Below are 18052 nucleotides of genomic sequence, written 5' to 3'. Positions count from 1 at the left end.
TGGACATTTTTATTTATCAATCAGAACCAGCTGGGGGCGGTTCCCAGAAGCTAAGTGCAGACACTCAAATTCTGCAGTTTCGTGGACCCAAATTAACATTAGAATATAAGCAGCATTAGGCCAAACCCTCTACACTTGACTTGTGTGCCTTGCTGCTGTCCTAGTACCTAGGGCTTGATTGACACTTAAAAGCATCAGGCCTTCTCTGAGTGCTCTTCCTGTGTGTGTGTGTGTGTGTGTGTGTGTGTGTGTGTGTGTGTGTGTGTACAACAACCTTAGGGTCGCACTATGTTTGTGTTTCAGGATTTGAACTCAGGTCCTCAGGATTGGCAGCAAGCCTCTTTACCTGTTGAGCCATCTCATTGGCCCTGAGCATAGTTTTCTAACAAAAAGCGATGTGTCCACTGCACAGCATCAGGACCTGAAATGAATCCACTTTTCAAAGCCTTTATCAGTCTGTCCCAAGTCATGAATTTGTTTATTTCTTCCAAAGGTACTACTACTCCCGTGCGCCCACTGTCATTTCCTAGGGGCACCTTGGCATTTGGTTCTAACCATTTGGCGGTGGTTTTCAACTGGTCAAAGTTGAGAGCCTGGTTTGCCAAGGCTGACCTTCAAGACTGAAGCCTTTCAGGATCCCAGCGAGTGGGTATTGGTGCCCCATGCCCGCACCAACACGGTACCGAGAATCAGGCAGGTTATTCATGTCAAGCCAGGAGAGGAAGAGAGAGAGAGACTCCTGTAGCTTTATTCACACTTATATACCCAAGTTCCCCAGGTAGAAAATATCTGGGAAGTACAGTGGGAAACCCTGGCTCAAGAGTGACTTCGTAACAAAAGACCGACTACTAGGAGACCTGAATTAATTAGGGAGAAATCCGAGAAGACCAGCCTAAATCTCAAGGACAAAGGCTGAGAAAGCAAAAGGCAGGAGCGAATTGACCACCACCCAGGTGTGGCCCAGGTGTGGCCCAGGTGTGGCCCAGGTGTGGCCCAGGTGTGGCCCAGGTGTGGCCCAGGTGTGGCCCAGGTGTGGCCCAGGTGTGGCCCAGGTGTGGCCCAGGTGTGGCCCAGGTGTGTCAGTTCCACATGCATCAGCCGGGCTCAGCAGGGGTCATGCGGTGGAGACACCGGGTGTCAGGAGATACTTGGTATTTGTTCGGGCTGAAAGCATTCCGTGTTTATTTTCTTCCTGTGCCGTAAATTCATGGGAGAGGCTTTTGTCCAACAATCTCAAGACTTTATGGCCATACAGTCACAAAGCCACCAGGCCCAAATCCAATACGGCTCCGTACAAGTGGGTGGTGTCCTTTGTGTGTGGGTGACAGCCTCTAGAAACAGCAAAAAGATGATTTTATGAAGTGGCTTCTAAGACAAGGTTTCATTTTCCACACAATCATTTGAAACTGTGCAGCTGGAGTTCCTTGTCCTTCAGAAAGAAAGAAATAGGAACAAAACAGCAATAACAACCAAACCCCAGGCCGCCCCACAGAGCTGACCGTGGACCTGCAGTTTATTCCACAGTGAGAAGACTTCCCAGTCACAGCCTCCTTCCATCTGTAGTGAAGTCCCTCAGATGTATCCCAGACAAGCATCATGCACGTGCGTGCATACATGCACACACACATAAACACATACACACACATAAACACATGCACACACACATAAACACATACACACACACAAAACATACATGCAGACACACACAAAACATACATGCACACACACACAAAACATACACGCGCACACACACAAAACATACACGCGCACACACACACGCACACACACACATACACACACACAAACACAGACACAAACACACACATACACACACAGACACATGCACACACAAAGAGAGAGACTAACAAAGACATAAATGTAATGATGATTAATTGTATTTTTAAAGACTATATCAAACAAGGTAGAAATGAAGACCAAGACGAACATATGAGGTTGTCCTGTCCTCTGACTTCTACGTATCAGGGCACATATGTACTGTAATTCACACACACACACACACACACACACACACACAAACACACACACACACACACACGAATGTGTAAGAGAGAAAATAAAAATAAAACAAGTAAAAATGAACCCAAATGTTCTTTTCATCCAGTGACCTTGTGGCCATAACTGTGACAAGGAAATTCATGGCTCACGTGTGCATGGTAGTGCACAGGATAATACAGTGGCATTGGTCACATAACAGTGGGGCACATACAGCTATCTAAATAATGCTTGACAGCAAGCAGCTGCACAACAGCCTTGTGTGTTTCCTCTACTATACCTTGAATCGTTGTCTGGAGTAACTTCTGTGTCAATAGGGGTCTCAGGCACCTCTCGTTTGCTTTAGTTTCCCTTTTGATTGATTTGTGCTGTTTTGATGACAAGGTCCCAGGAGCAATATATATGTGTGCACACACACCATATGACCTAGGTTTGTGATGGGTGTGGCACCTAGCTTTATGGAGATTGTAGGATGTCATACAGGTGGAGGCAGGTACAAGATAGAATGAGGCCTGTCATTGGACAAGAAGGAAGGATGGACGGGAGAAAAGTTTGAGGGAAGAGGAAACTGGAACGGAAGGAGATTGGAGAGGAAGCCATCAAGAGAACATGGAGGCAGATGCTAAGATTCCACTCTACCTTTACAGGTTGTGATGAATGTTCTTAAGGGATGGATGTGTACAAGACTTTGTATGTTTAGGTGGGCAGTTATATCTCATCGATGGGATCAGAGGTGATTGTGTTGTATGTTCTTTCTTGTGGCGATTTAAGTTTAAGAGAGTGTGTGGTGGTGGAGACACAAGGCCGCCACGGAATTGGGATGTATATTTCTGGCATGGTGGCAACCTGCCTTGGGAAATAGATGGGTAGAGAGATTGCTGCCAGGCTCACAGAGAGACCATCAGCAGTGCGGTATGGGGTGGAGCAAAGTGGGTGAGACACTTTGCTGACTGAGATTATGATATCTACCAGATATCTTGAGGCACTGCAGTGTCTGACCTAGAGCGAGATAAAAAGACAGCATTTTTTTCTTATAATTTTACAACAATGGAGATTCCCCATGCGATATTCCCACAACTAACTTACCTAGGAACACGATCTTTAGAATGTAATCAGATCAGACTTGCGGCTGTGACAGCATTAAGTGGCATGGAGTACATCTATCCTCTTGAGACCTTGGACTTACTCTGAGCACTGTGAAGAGCGATTAGCAGATGAAATTAAATTCTTTACTGGTGATGAGTCATTATGTCAGGCACTGAGGTGGCGCATCCATGTAATTACAAGCCAGCACTTTGGATACTAATGACCTGCTCAACTTAAAACCCAGGAAAGGTAAATGACAATATATATATATTGAATAATTAAAGAAATGTTAGATCAACAAGATAATACCATAATAACTGCTATACCTAATATTTTGAAAGTCTAGTCCCATGAAATCTCTAGACGCAGGCCTCATTTTACTCCTCAAACCACTCAATTCTCTTATGATCTCATATATACTACATATAAGAAATACTGTCTCTTACGGAGATGAGAGTAATACCAAGCTACCATATCAGATCACACAGATATAAAGTGGAAGAATTGGGGCTGGGGATTTAGCTCAGTGGTAGAGCGCTTACCTAGGAAGCGCAAGGCCCTGGGTTCGGTCCCCAGCTCCGAAAAAAAGAACCAAAATAAATAAATAAATAAATAAATAAATAAATAAATAAATAAATAAATAAATAGTGGAAGAATCTAGAAGAAAAACCCAAGCCTACAGGCCAATAACACTCAGCCCTTCAGCTACCATCGGATGCTAGTGCAGTGAAAAATGCTAACATGTGTGGGGTTAAATAAGGTAAATCATGCCTAGAGACAAGGGGTATGTCATCAAGGCCTGAGTAAGCGCGTATACATGGGCGGTGTCTGTGTTCTTGTGGGCACAGTTGCCATGGTGGTTGTGTAGAGGTCAGGGGACAACTTTCAGGAGTTGGTTCTTGCCTCCTACCAGGAAGGTAGGACCCTGGGTGGAACTCAGGTCACCAGGCTTAGGGACAAACTCCCATAGTTAGGAGTCATCTCAGCTGCCCCTGAGACTGGGTCTTTGTTGTTTGTTGATATTCATCCCTGTCTGGCTGACATGCTGGCTCCCTGGGATTCAAATGTCTCTACCTCTCATCTTGACATGGACTTGGAGAAGCATGCTGCTGTGTCTGTTTTTCACATGGGTCCACGGGCTACAAGGAAGGCCTCATTCAATACAAGTACTTTATTGCTGAGCCATCTCCCCAACCCTTAGCTTCATTCTCGTCTTAAGGGACCACTCTCCCATAGTCGACGGGTTCATGAAACACAGTGATGACAGAATGTGGGAAAGCCACTTCCATCCTGTATACTGTGTGCCTGGCCTGACTGTGGACGGCTAACACACATTACGAGAGGTGCCACAGAATCAATCAAACAGCAGCCTACGGGACACATCTCCAAGCATTTGTTTTAAGTTGAACTTGATAAGGTAGTAAAAGGAGATTAATCATTCCATGTAGTGGACTTTCATTTATTCCGCTAACACTTTTTGACACCCTTCTACATTCCAACTGCTAGACAGAACTGTTGGGTGCATCAAACAGCAGAGCCCATTGATATTCTGCTGTAACATCTCCCTGAGCCTGTTAGCCCTGAAACACCGTGATTTCTCACCTGTCAAGTACAGATGCTAATAACAGCGTCCTCTAGATGAGAGCAGGTGCCAGAAGCTTACAGAGCCTCTAGACTCTTTATGGTGTGTGTGTGTGTGTGTGTGTGTGTGTGTGTGTGAGAGAGAGAGAGAGAGAGAGAGAGAGAGAGTGTGTGTGTGTGTTCTATCTAAGGAGAAGACATGATAGGACGTAGTGACGAAAGCTGAATGGTAAAGACAGATTGCACTCTTTCCCTGTGGCCTAGTATTCCCTGCAGCCCTGTGTGTGTGTGTGTGTGTGTGTGTGTGTGTGTGTGTGTGTGTGTGTGTGTGTATGCAGACACACATAGACAAGAGAGGAGAGGAGACACATACACACACACACACACATACACAGAGAGAGAGAGAGAGAGAGAGAGAGAGAGAGAGAGAACCCATTAGCAATGACAGGGTTTGTTTATTGTTTTCATCCCATTGGTAATAAATCAATGCTGGGTTTGTCATTTTAATTAGTCTTCTCCCATCAGGAAAGTCAGGGCTGCTAAGTACTGATAGGGAGCTGAAAAATCACCTGGAAACTGGAGTCCAGAATGAGCCTCCGCTCAGCCCCAGCTTCTGTGTGCTGGTGGCTGGTGGGCTCTGCACACAGAATGGGCTCTGCACACAATAGGGCGGCAGGGGAAGAGCCGTGCCCTCCAAAGGGCGCTCTGCACAAGAGTCACTTCAGAATGCGGATTAGAGTTGAGTGTGAAACTATCAAGATAGCTGTTGTGGGGAAAGGAGAGTGGAGGGCCCAACCTCCAAGGACGCTTCTATGCAGTTGGAAATGAAAAGAAGGAAAATAAAATTTAAAGAGCAGGGGTCTGCTACCCTCGAGGGTGAGGACAAGGGAAAGTCAGTAAAGAGACTTGAGTTTTCTCCCTCTGTGTCTCTGCAGGCAGGCTCCTGCTTATTCTAAGCAATCCCACTCCGGGGAAGAGTCAAAGGTCTTCGCAACAGTGCAATTGTAGGAGATGCTCTGACCGAACTGGTGGAGCGAGAGCTCTGTCAATAAAGGGCTGGCCTTGTAAGCATGTGGGTCAAGATTCAACCCCTTGGAGCCCACTTAAGAAGCCAGGCACGGTGATGTCTGCCTGCAATGTCTGCGCTGGGGAGATGAGACAGGCAGAGCCCAGAGCCTTGGGGAGATGGACACAGCAGAACCACAGGTTTACCACACCAGCCAACCTTACCTGCTTGATAAGTTCCAGGCCAGTGAGATTCCCCAAAAACAGGTATATGTCAGAGGAATGACAGTGAAATCTGACCTCCACCTACCCACACTCACACTGTTGTTTTAGCGTAAAGTCCTGAACGGTAACAGAAGAAGCAGCTGTGAGTCTTCCCTACCCAAGCCTCAACAGTAGCTACAGCCTGCACCCTCTTCTTCAGCAACACCTACAACCACTATTGACTTCCTCTCGCTGCTCGGATTTGCCTCTGCCAGGAGGACGCGTGCATGACCTTGAAGTGCTTATCTTAGTTCTTGTATTTGCTGTGTGTCTGTGGAGAGATGGCTCACATCACGGGCTTCAGTTCCCTGATGCCGTGGAAGTATAGATCTAGCCTATCTGACCGGCATGATTATTTTGAGGATCTGATGGTGTGGGTCCTAGGCCACACAACACCCGTTTTCTTTCATACGTGGGTCCTACATGCGACAGGCACACAGAACCATGTATGTCCCGATGACATGAAAGTGGAAGTGGAGTTCTTTGGGGAGGGCACAGAGGGGTTGACAGGAGTAAGAAGGCAAGAAATGTGCAGGCAGCAGTTGTCGAATTGTCCCAGGGCTGGCCGCAGACATGTTGGCTTCTCCCCATCTCTCCCTGTCAGCACATGGAGGGCACAAGTCAGCCTACCCCTCCACTTCTGTGCACTCCTCTGACTGTGGATTCTGACAGGACTGTCTCTGGTCCTTTCCCATCTGTCATGGTGAACCAGGAAGTAGATTCCCCCAGCTGGAAAATGTTGCCTTCCCTTTTCAGGATGATGTCCTAACTCAATCTCTTCATCCCTTTCCCTCTTGCGGTTAATTCTAGAAGGATCCCGCATGGACGCACCTCCATGGGGCAGAGGTGGTTCATAAGGACTTCCTTTAACTCCTCTGACTACCTAACTGTGGGGCTCGCGGGGCCCCTGGCCTGCCTGATGGGTCGTTTCAACCTTCCTCTGAAGGCCAATCTGCGACTGCACAGAAGAGGGCGCTCGTGTGCAGAGCTGGGACTGGCTTCCTGGCTTCCGGTTAAACCTGTGATCCATGCTTAGGATATTAGATAAAAGGCAGCATCCCCACTGCCTGCGTGTTCCGCAAAATACAGACAAAAACGCCAAACTGATAAAATGTTAAGGAATGACTGGCGAGGCACAAGGCTGCTCATCCATCGTCCTGTCCTCAGATGTTCTGAGAGGACGCAACCAGCTTTTATCAGCCCCCTCCCCTTCCAGCACTTCCACCACTGTGAAAACCATCGAAGATTGGATGAAAACAGCCATGTGTTTGCTCCAGAGCTTGAGTACTGCTCTCACTGTTCTGGAAATTACTTACTAGGAACTCATTTTGTCGAACAAACATTTACTGAAAGCGTCTTGATGCTTTCAGGAGCAGGATTCAAGCTCCTTCCTCTGTCAGGCCCCTGCTTTCCTCTCCAATCTAGTTTCCTGATAATTGCCTGTGCTCCAGTTCTTTCTGCCTCGGGCTTTATTCTCATATTCCCGTTTTGCTAGAGTTATTTTTCTGGCTCCTTTTTTTATTATTATAATCTTCAGAGCTCAGCACAAATGTCATGCTTTCAAAGAAGATTTTCCCAGACGTATGTACTATTCGGAGTTCCACAGGGAAGGAAAAACAAGAGTATATGGAGAGAGGGATGGAAGATAGATTGATAGAGTTATATGATATCGACATACGTTCGATATATATATGATATATACAGATAGATTGGCATTGATATGTTCAAGATACATTGAGCATATGTTCCAAGAAACATATATGAAAATACACACATGGTAGAGAGATTATTTATATCTCTTTTTTGTCGTGATTATTCAGGGTCCTGAAGAGGCTTTCTACCTGTGGGCCAAAATGGGGGTGAAGAGAAGAAGGAGACCAAGCAAAAGTTCTGTTGTCAAGGTCTCGTTTATTGGGATGAACGTTGCAGCTTTTAAGGCTTTCAGGTAGGGGGAGTGACCTTTGTGAAACATGAAGGAGGGGGAGATGAGGGTATAGGCAGTGATAGCTGGAGGCAAAGAGGTCAGGCGATGAGGTCAGGTGGTGGAGACACTGGGTGTAGACTGAGGAGATAACTGGTATCTGTTCAAGCTGAGGCATCCCTTGAATGTTATCTTCCAGTGCCATAAATTCATGGGAGAGGCTTTTGTCCAACAACCTTAAGACTTATGGCAGTCATAAGTCTTAAGTCATAAGTCTTAGGGGTGAGTCTCTGTGGCCAAACAGCCCAGAGTCACCTAGCCACTTTGAGCCAAGCAGTTCAAAAAGCGGCTAGGCCCAAATCCAATATGGCTCCGTGCAAGCTCCTAGTTTGGTCTCATGATTAATGGATGTGGAAAAACACTACAGAGTTTAAGAGAACAGGTAGAGGTCTGCTTCAGAAAACCCTACAGCATGCTTCTCATCTCCCTCACTACCACAGGTTTCACTGACGGAGAGATCCACAGCTCACTGGAGGCTTCTTTAGTGCTCAGCTCAGGCTGCAGTTTGTGTTGTAGTGTTTTTGTGACCAATGTGTATTTCTGCCCCATCAGCCCACACTGAAACCGGGGCTCCTCGATTCTGTCTGTGGTCTGATTTTAGAATCCATGAGCTAGAGCATCCAGAAGACCAGAACACATAATGTTCCTGGTGTGGCAAGTACAAAGGAGCCAAAGTGACAGTCCAATGTCATTGTTCATTGTTGTGAGCCAATATGGAGGGTAGGATGGATGATTAGGCATTTTGGCATAAAACTCAAAGCAGAAATATCTGTGAAAGCACACAAGTTCGGCAATAGGGTGTGTAGAATGTTGGGTGGTCCCAGGGTAGTCAGTGTCCACAAACTCAGGCTTCTTACTTTTAAGATGCCAAAGACATCTGTAATTGTTGGGAAGAGTCAGGGCCAAACTGCACATCATCAGGAAATATGAAAATTTATATATACATATGATATTTACTTACAATGAACACATAAACATTTGCACGTGTGTGTGTGTGTGTGTGTGTGTGTGTGTGTGTGCCTTAGTTAGGGTTTTATTGCTGTGAAGAGGCACCATGACCACTGCAACTCTTGTAAATGAAAACATTTAATCGGGGCTGGCTTCCAGGTTCAGAGGTTTAGGCTGTTATCATTGTGGAAAGCATGGCAGCATCCGTCAGGCACAGTACTGGAGGAGCTGAGTTCTACATCTTGATCTGCAGGAAGTAGAAGACTGTGTGTCACATTGGGCATTGCTTGAACACAAGAGACCTCAAAGCTTGCCCCTACAGTGACATATTTCCTCCAACAAGACCACATCTACTCCAACAAGGCAAGACCACCTAATAGTGCCACATCTTATGGGTCAAGCATTCCAACTGATGAGTCTGTGGGAGCCAGACTTATTCAAACCAACACGATCTAATTGTATGATGTTCAATGACTAATGCACTTACATATATGTGTATCTACCTATATACCTACCTATAGGTCTTGTCTGTCTGTCTCTTGTCTGGAAGAGATCCATACATTACTAGGACCTTCTGGAAAATTCTATAGACTATGTGTCTTCTAGTCTCCATCTTGACTTACAAAACTTCATCACAGACATTATGGTTGATTCCCTTTCTATCTATCCATTCATATCATTTGACAAAGTCTTCGTGTCACTGACAAGCTCAGGAGACAGATATAAATATCAAGACAAATACAATTATCCATGCAGTGCTGACCTGGCAAGTCCTTAAAGTGCCACTTGGCCCTAAAGCTACCACAGTGGGGCTGGGGGAGACACAAACAAAACCAGCAAGGAATCTAGAGGTGAGATCAAGAGTAAAGACTTGGTTGTCAGCTTGAAGTTTTGCTTCAGCTCCCACTTTAATAGCTGTTGTGATTATAAGAAACTCACCGGCTCACTGTGATCCCTGTTTCCCAATCTGTAGGATGAGATTAAAATACCAAATCAAAGCAAAAAACCTGTGTGCATAACACTGGGCACAGTTCCTATGGAGCAGAAGGGGGCAGCTACGTAGTGCAGTTGTTACAGAAACATCTCAAAGCCTCCTTGCTCTCTCTTAACTCCAAGTAAGCACAGGAAAATTAAGTCATTCTCATTGCCTGCTCTCACACTCCCTTTCCCATCCCTAGCCTCTCTCAAAAGGGCTACTGCTTGTAAAGCCCAGACCCGATCACTTTTCTCTCTCACTACGCATGTGCAAGAATCAACATATAGGTAGAGGCTAGGGATAGGAGAGGGAGGAGGGAGGCAGTGGGAATAGATTGTCCTGGTCTCAGTTGAAGAGTGGGTTATTTAACTCACACCTTGGGGGTGCTAAGGCTGTGGCAGTGGGAGTATGAGGCAGCTGATCACGCTGTATCTGCAGTTGGGAAGCAGAGAGCACTGACTACTTGGGTTTCACGTGAATTCTATGGGTTTATCTTCCTAGTCAACTTACGCAACTCTCTTATTTCTAAGAAAAACTTTGAAGAGTACAATTTATGTTTAATTTTATTAATTACTATTATTGTGGTGGGGGGGCATGTGAAGTTCAAGAGACAACCATGTGGAGGTAGTCTCTTCTAGCACTATGTGGGCTCTGGGGCTTGAACTTAGATCTTTAGACTTTCTGGCGTGTACTTTGCTGCACTGGGCTATCAGGTTGGCACTGAAAAAGGATTTTGCTTTACTTATCTCTACAGCCCTAATATTGGTAGAGAATGTGAAGCATTAGAAGCACTCAAAATATTCAGTTCAATAAACAAAATGAATGCCACAAACCTCGCAGATTATATTTCTGAAGCAAAACAATCTTTACTCTTGTATGCTTGACCTAGAATTTAGAGGCTGCTGCTAGCGTTTGTTACTCCCGGTCCTTTAATTTAGAACTAATTACCTGAATGGGTACCAAAAAGTCAAGCTATCCCCTGGGATCAGTTCTTGCCTTGGGACATTGGCTGCTCAACCGCTCTCCCTGCTCCTTCCACCCAGAAGGTTTTAGCATCTCTGAAATTTCTTAATGGAGCGCACAGGTAAGCCTGTTCTCATACTGGCTCTGACTACACTGCCTACCTTTGGACCCTGGGTCCCTACCTATTGAGGCCTTGTCTAGCCTCAATAGAAAAGGTGCACCCAGTCTTACTGAAACTTGATACCCATGGGAGACCTGCCATTTTTCTAAGGAGAAAGAGAGGAGGGATAAGTGTGAGGGGAAAGGGGAGAGGGAAGAACTGGGAGGAGAGAAGGGAGGAGAAGCTGTGATCTAGATGTAAAATAAACAAATAACTTAATTTAAAAAAGCATTAAAATTAATAATAGTATAAACAGTTCTATAGCAGGAAACTTAAGATATTAGAAAGGTATTTTCTGTTCTTAAAAACAAAGAATATATGTGCATATACATATAGATGTGCATATGTGTATATATGTACATTCATATTCCTATGTCCATAACAGTTAATGAAAAAAAGGCCATGAATTTAAAATCGAGCAAGTAAGGGTACATGAATGGACTTGGAAAGAAGAAAGGGAAGGAAGGCAATGATGTAATTATATTATAATCTCAAAAATAAAAGAAATAATAAAAAAGAAAATGTCTAAGTCAGGGTTTCTATTCCTGCACAAACATCATGACCAAGAAGCAAGTCGGGGAGGAAAGGGTTTATTCAGCTCACACTTCCACATTGCTATTCATCACCAAAGGAAGTCAGGACTGGAACTCAAGCCGGTCAGGAAGCAGGAGCTGATGCAGAGGACATGGAGGGATGTTACTTACTGACTTGCTTCCCCTGGCTTGCTCAGCTTGGTTTCTTATAGAACCCAAGACCCAGGACTGATACCAACCATAATGGACTGGGTTCCCCCCGCTTGATCACTAATTGAGAAAATGTCTTACGGCTGGATCTCATGGAGGCATTTCCTCAAGGGAGGCTCCTTTCTCTGTGATAACTCCAGTTTGTGTCAAGTTGACACACAAAGCCAGACAGTATAGAAAATAATAAAAATAACAGAAAAATTAAACTATAAAATCTTACTTGTTAAACAAAATAATCAATGTTATAAAGTCATTTCTCTACAGAACAAAACAAACAAATGAAATAGCAAAACTGTGAAGCTTCCCAATAAAGCCCGCAGAGAAAAGTGTCTGGGCCACCACAGACTATGTTAGAACATGGAGCATTTAGGAAACTGCTCTGTGTGTTTTACGGGTTAAGTTCATGGTGGCAGAAATAGCTGAAAAGCAGTTCAAAATAACCGTAGCTGTTATCACTTAACAAACAGATGCCAAAAGTATTAGTCAGAGTCAAATCATTACAACATAAGACATGATAATATATAACCAAAGACTTCTTTTGTTTTAAGTTTGTTGAGCGACTAAAATTAATTATTTGTCCCATTAAAGGACAAAAGAATAATCTTAATACATTAAAATGTTGTACCATGAAGCACTTATATTCACTTTGAATTAAAGATGACTTATGTCCATTAACAATGGTCATACATTGAATGTATCTTCTTTAAAGCAAGAATGCTTATAAGCCTTTTATCTATATTCTTAATAAGCACTGCACTTCAAAGTGACAAGAAAATGAAACCCAGTTATAAGAATTAAGAAGGAGAGGATATTAATATTGTTTTTATGTGCTGAGAGTATTTTTATAGACAATTCAACAAAATCTACAAAACAGTATAAGAATGAATAAACATAACTTCTGAATGTAAGATCTTTAGATCTAAAAGCTGTGTACTTTAGCGATACAATTACTTAATGTTTAGGAAAAGTAATACATTTCTCAGACCAGCAAACCACTGTGGAAAATTCTCAGAAATCTCACAAAAGAGTTTGCTACAGAGAGTAAACTAAAATCACCTGTTTGGGGAAAGAGAAGTCTTGGATTAAATAGGAAAATAAAGTATATCAATGGATGAGAATTCACTATCATTAAAAAAAAACAGAAGTTATCTGCAAATGAATCTATGAATCCAATATATTTATAACAATAATCACGACAGAACCATAAGTAGCCCCTGACAGAATTAACTTCAACATCGTGTCCTAATAGAGTTAAGTGAGACGAGGGAAATTTGAAGAGAGAGAATAACAAGGAGAGATCGAAAGGACTCAGCAGTAATATTATTACAAAGCTGTCGTATTTAAAATAGACTGTTGCTGGCATAAGACAGATGGAGATAACACTGAACTGTAGAAAAGACTCACAATGACAAATGAGCTCGCTCTATAGCGAGAGCACAGTTGGGGAAAATGAAGAAAAACGAACTGGCTTGCAAAGTGGCCCTGTACTTGAGTGGGATCTGCTCTTGGACCTAACGGGTCTAGAGATGTTACTTGGCCTTGCCCAGGCTACTATACTACTATAGTGTGGACTCTGCAGATGCTATTCTTTTTTTTTTTTTTTCTTTTTTTTCGGAGCTGGGGACCGAACCCAGGGCCTTGCGGTTGCTAGGCAAGCGCTCTACCACTGAGCTAAATCCCCAACCCCTGCAGATGCTATTCTTATGGACTGGGCATGTTTACTCCTCAGCACTGGCTCAGGACAGCCCTTAGTCAAGCAATCCGGAAGCACGGCACGGGAGGGATGACCTGGCAGTGGGTTCATGCCTTCACCCGTCTCCTTCCAACTCTGTGGCCTGCGTAGATCAGAATGCTTGTTTCTTTTTCAAGGAATCGTAGTTCAGTGACCATCTGATAACTAGAAGAATGAACTACTGCTGTTGTGGGGGGTGGGGGAGGCGGTGACAGCTGACCTGTGTGTCACAAGGTTTGTGACTTGAGAACTGATCCCTGATGTAGAGCACTAAATATTCCTGACTATGGTGCTTAGAGTCGAGGCTAGACTGGGATTAGACAGGATCATCGAGGTGGAGTCTGTATTCGAATGCTCGATAGAAAAGGAAGAGTGATCAGAGTACACATATGCATTTGTGTGAGCATGCACACACACATAGAGGCACACACAAGAATACACACACTGCACGCACGTGCGCGCGTGTGCGCACACACACACGCGAGTGCAAAATCTTGCTTCTCCAAAACTGAGCCAAAGTCAACTTTTCATTAACATCTGTACCATCTGTGGGGTTGTGTTATTGGAAGCAGGAACAAAAAGGACTAACACAGCTATCCACAGTTTCCTTTGTTTTCCACAGATGCAACCTTAAGTCTTTTTGTTGTTGTTTTTATTAGATATATTTTTATTTACATTTCAAATGTTATTCCCTTTCCTGGTTTCCTGTCTATAGGCCCCCATCCCCACCCCTTCCCCATACGGGTGTTTCCACCGAATCTACCCTCCCTTATCCCCCCCCCCACATTTCCCTGCACTGGGAGTCCAACCTTGGCCGAACCAAGGGCTTCCCCTTCCACTGGTGCTCCAACAAGGCTATTCTCTGCTACATATGCAGTTGGAGCCCAGGGTCAGTCCATGTATAGTCTTTTGGTGGTGGTTTAGTCCCTGGAAGCTCTGGTTGGTTGGCATTGTTGTTCTTATGGGGTTGCAAGCCCCTTCAGCTCTTTTAATCCTTCCTTTAATTCCTCCAAAGGGGGTCCTGTTCTCAGTTCAGTGGTTTGCTGCTAGCATTGACCTCCATATTGGACATGCTCTGGATGTGTCTCTCAGGAGAAATCTATATCCGGTTCCTTTCAGTATGCACTTTTTAGCTTCATCGATCTTATCTAGTTTTGGTGTCTGAATATATATGGCAACCTTAAGTCTCGAGGGCCACTGAGTAAGGTGTCTTGAGAGTGGGGTTTTCCTGAGCTAGCCAAAGTCTCCTGAAGTGGGCTCTTCCCATCCCATGGGAGTCAGTAACAGGGAGACCCAGGGAAGACCCAAGTTGTAAGTAGCTATGAATTTTTGTTCAGAGGGACATAAATGTGTATGTATACATTGTATACAAATGTATATTTATGTGTACATAGCACATACATACAGATATATACACACATGTCCATTTTGGCTAATGAAAATGAAAATACAAGTGCTTATATTGCCTTCCCTCATACAGAGTACTTCTGTCTGTGTGCTGCATGTGTACATGTGAGGAGAGGGCAGTGGGAGTCATTTTGAGGTGTGTCAGCATGCAGTTATGGAGACGAGGCCCTGCAGTCTTGTCACCTCTAAGCTGGGACATCACAAAGGCATGGATGTAGTTCAAAAGCCTAAGTACCAAGCATCCTGTGGGGAATCTCCCGGTAAACTTGTGGAACCTGCCAACTGTGGTTGTATACTACAAGGGGTGTTGGCATGAGTCCAAAGTGAAGGCTGAAGATCCTGGAGCTCCGATGGCTGATGTGTGCCCACACTGAGGCAGAAGATGTGAATTTATCTTCTATGTCATCAGTGAAAAGATGATGCCCATCCATGGTGTGAAAGTGGTCTTTACTTAGCCCATCAGCATAAAGCCATCCTCCTTAGGAAAATCCTCACGGATGTATCCAGAAACAGGCTCTATGACATCATCAACCCCAGCCACATTAACACACCAGCTGGCAGGTACCACTCCTGCTGTGATGGTTAACATGTTCTACAGTCATGTGTGAAGCAAGCCTCTGGACACGCCTGTGATAGGTTTTCTTGATTAGGTTAATTAAAATGGGTATGGTAACCCAAAGTAGGTAGTGCCTTCCAGCAGAGGCCCAGATAAGAGGAAATCTGAGGGAGAAGCCTTTTGTCCTGCTTCCTCTCACACCTTGCTGACTGGGTCTACCTTTGCTTCTGCTCTTTGCCAGCATCTTGAGATTAGAACCAGGTTCTGTAGCCTTCCAGCATGACGGCTCTCCAGCAGTGCTCTAGGCCTCCAGCATCAGACTGGGACTCTCAAGGCACCCAGACCCATGGACTAAATAACTCCCAGTTTCCAGCCTCCCCAGAGCTAAGACGTACTATAGAAGTACTCAGACAGTAGTGGGTAAGCTAATCTATCCCAATAAATTCTCCTCTGGTATATTGTTGTTCTGTTGGCTTTGTTCCTCTAGAGAACCCTGACTAATACACATACTCAATTACAAACATATACATATTTGTATAATATATGCATAATATATGTATGTACATAACAGAACTGTGAAGCCTTAGAATAAAAAATGTAAGAAAACATCCTTACCTTAGTATAAGGGAAGATTGGTTAGCCAGCACACACACACACACACACACACACACACACACACACACACACGCGTCCACAAATCCACACAAATCTTAATGGAAAATATTGACATAATTGAATACTTTGTAATTTTAAACCTCTTTAGGAACACTTCAAAAATGACAAGCTGCAGACAGGGAAGGTGTCCACGATACTTACAGCTAACCACATGTCTCCTGGAATCAGTAAGGAGATACACCCCCATCAGATAAGTATAGGACAGACACAAACAGGCTACTTCAAAAAGACAGGGCCAGAAATGATCAACAAATAAAGGACCCTGCATAAATCCACTAAAACAAAACAAAACAAAACAGGAAGTGTGTTCTGACTTAGTAATAGTATTCTGTACCCATAAAATTGGAAAAAATTAAAACTCATAATAAATGCTGGCAAAGTAAAAGAAATAAAAACATTTATTTGGTGCTCTTGGGGATCTAAATTGGTGTAAATGCTTTGGAGGGAACTTGGTACATGTAGTAAGCGGGAAATGTAATTTTAGACTTTTTATTGTGGCTTACTCCCAAAAGCTCATGGGAGGCAGAGAATTGTTCAGAGCAGAAGACCAAATTAAGACTGTGTTCTCATCAGTAAAGATGAACCCAAACTTCAAAACACAATGTTGAGTTGGGGGAGTTAGTTACAAAAGGTTGAGGAAAACAAAGAGGAAGGTGGGAGAAAGAAAGAAAGAATGAAGGAAAGAAAGGAGGAAGGAAAAAAAGAAAGGAAGGGGAAAGGAAGAGGAGGAGGGGAAGGCAGGAAAGAGAAATTAAGAGAAGACAAGAGAGGGAGGGAGGAAGGGAGGGGAGCACGAGTTGTGAAGATTGATTTAACCTATCACACACTTTTGACAGCAAACCAAGCTGGAAACAGAGCTGACTGAGAAAGTCAGTCTAACCTGCAGTTCCAACCCGTTTGATCCATGCTTCACCATCCCCTGAACTCTGAGATCTCCCTCCTCTGGAAAAGAGCTACTGCAGCACAGGACTCCAGAAAGAGGTGCTTTCACAGGAAGGGACATCACAGAACTCACCTGACTTCTACCCAAAACTCCTAATGGAAGAAGGACTCTCTCTTAAAATTACTTTAGAGGTCTGGAATTTAAAATGCCCAGATATGGGACTAGGACAAAATTCCTGGCTCAGAGCGGTGGCTTTTTGTTGATGAGGGGAAGTGTGAGTGTGAAATAGGGGTTGGGGGTGGGGTAGGATGTCACCCAAATGTTTTCCTAAATATCAGACTCTAGCCTTCATATTCTATGTGCAGAAAACCCCTTGAGTGTGTATAGGACACTGTACCAGGTACAGAGAATAATAAAGACCTTGCACATTTATCACGCACACGGTTACTTGCCTTGAAACTACCTTTTTGTTTGTAAGTCGACTCTCTCTGGAGGTTCTACCCTCTCCTTGATGTGTCAGAAAATAGTTTTGTTTGAATACCCAGCAGCCTCTGAATAACAGTTGTCTCACCGCCTGTATAAATCCATCTGGCTCCCCCCAGGCTCTTGCCCCACCAGACTGTGATGCTAATGGTTCAGGGATGTTCACAAATCATGAGAGACATTGCAGGAGATGGACTTTTCATGATGCTTTGCTCTTGACCCTCATGTCTTGGTTCCCTTCTTTAGTTCTGAGCTGCAGAAAGAGCATGCATGAACCCTTAATACACAGGAAGATGGGAAGAAACAATGAAAGACTGTGGTGGTTTAAGTAGGAATGGCCCCCATAGGCTCAGAGATTTGAATGTTGAGTCATTAGAGAGTAGTGTTACTTGACAGGGATTAGAAGGTGTGGCCTTGTTGGAGTGGGTGTGGCCCTGTTGGAGTAGGTGTGGCCTTATGGGAATAGGTATGGCCTTGTTGGTAGAAGTGTGACCTTGGGAGTGGGCTTTGGGGTTTCAGATTCTCAAGCCAGGCCAAATCTCTCTCTCCTTTCCTCCCCCAACCCCACCTCTCTCTTGCCTTCAGATCTGGTTGAA

General features: G+C 44.2%; 2 long non-coding RNA genes across 3 annotated transcripts in view; both read right to left on the bottom strand.

Moving 5' to 3' along the window:
- Nucleotides 1-732: 732 nt before the first annotated feature.
- LOC108352654 (uncharacterized) lies at nucleotides 733-6858 on the bottom strand. Its single transcript, XR_015635751.1, has 4 exons — nucleotides 5911-6858; nucleotides 3100-3207; nucleotides 2294-3012; nucleotides 733-1331 (listed from the first exon to the last, which is right to left on the bottom strand). It is a non-coding gene; the product is annotated as an uncharacterized LOC108352654 (long non-coding RNA).
- Nucleotides 6859-7839: 981 nt separating this feature from the next.
- Nucleotides 7840-18052, bottom strand: part of LOC148001856 (uncharacterized) — a 93883-nt gene continuing 83670 nt past the window's right edge. The window contains exon 6 of one of the 2 annotated variants that reach the window (XR_015635750.1): nucleotides 7840-9125. This is a non-coding gene — a long non-coding RNA (uncharacterized LOC148001856). The remainder of the gene's footprint in view (nucleotides 9126-18052) is intronic. The other variant, XR_015635749.1, reaches the window with a different exon arrangement.

This window comes from Rattus norvegicus, chromosome 13, assembly GCF_021556685.1.
Source record: "Rattus norvegicus strain SHRSP/BbbUtx chromosome 13, alternate assembly SHRSP_T2T, whole genome shotgun sequence".
NCBI classification, from domain to species: domain Eukaryota; kingdom Metazoa; phylum Chordata; class Mammalia; order Rodentia; family Muridae; genus Rattus; species Rattus norvegicus.
This window is presented reverse-complemented; position numbering and strand designations above follow the sequence as displayed.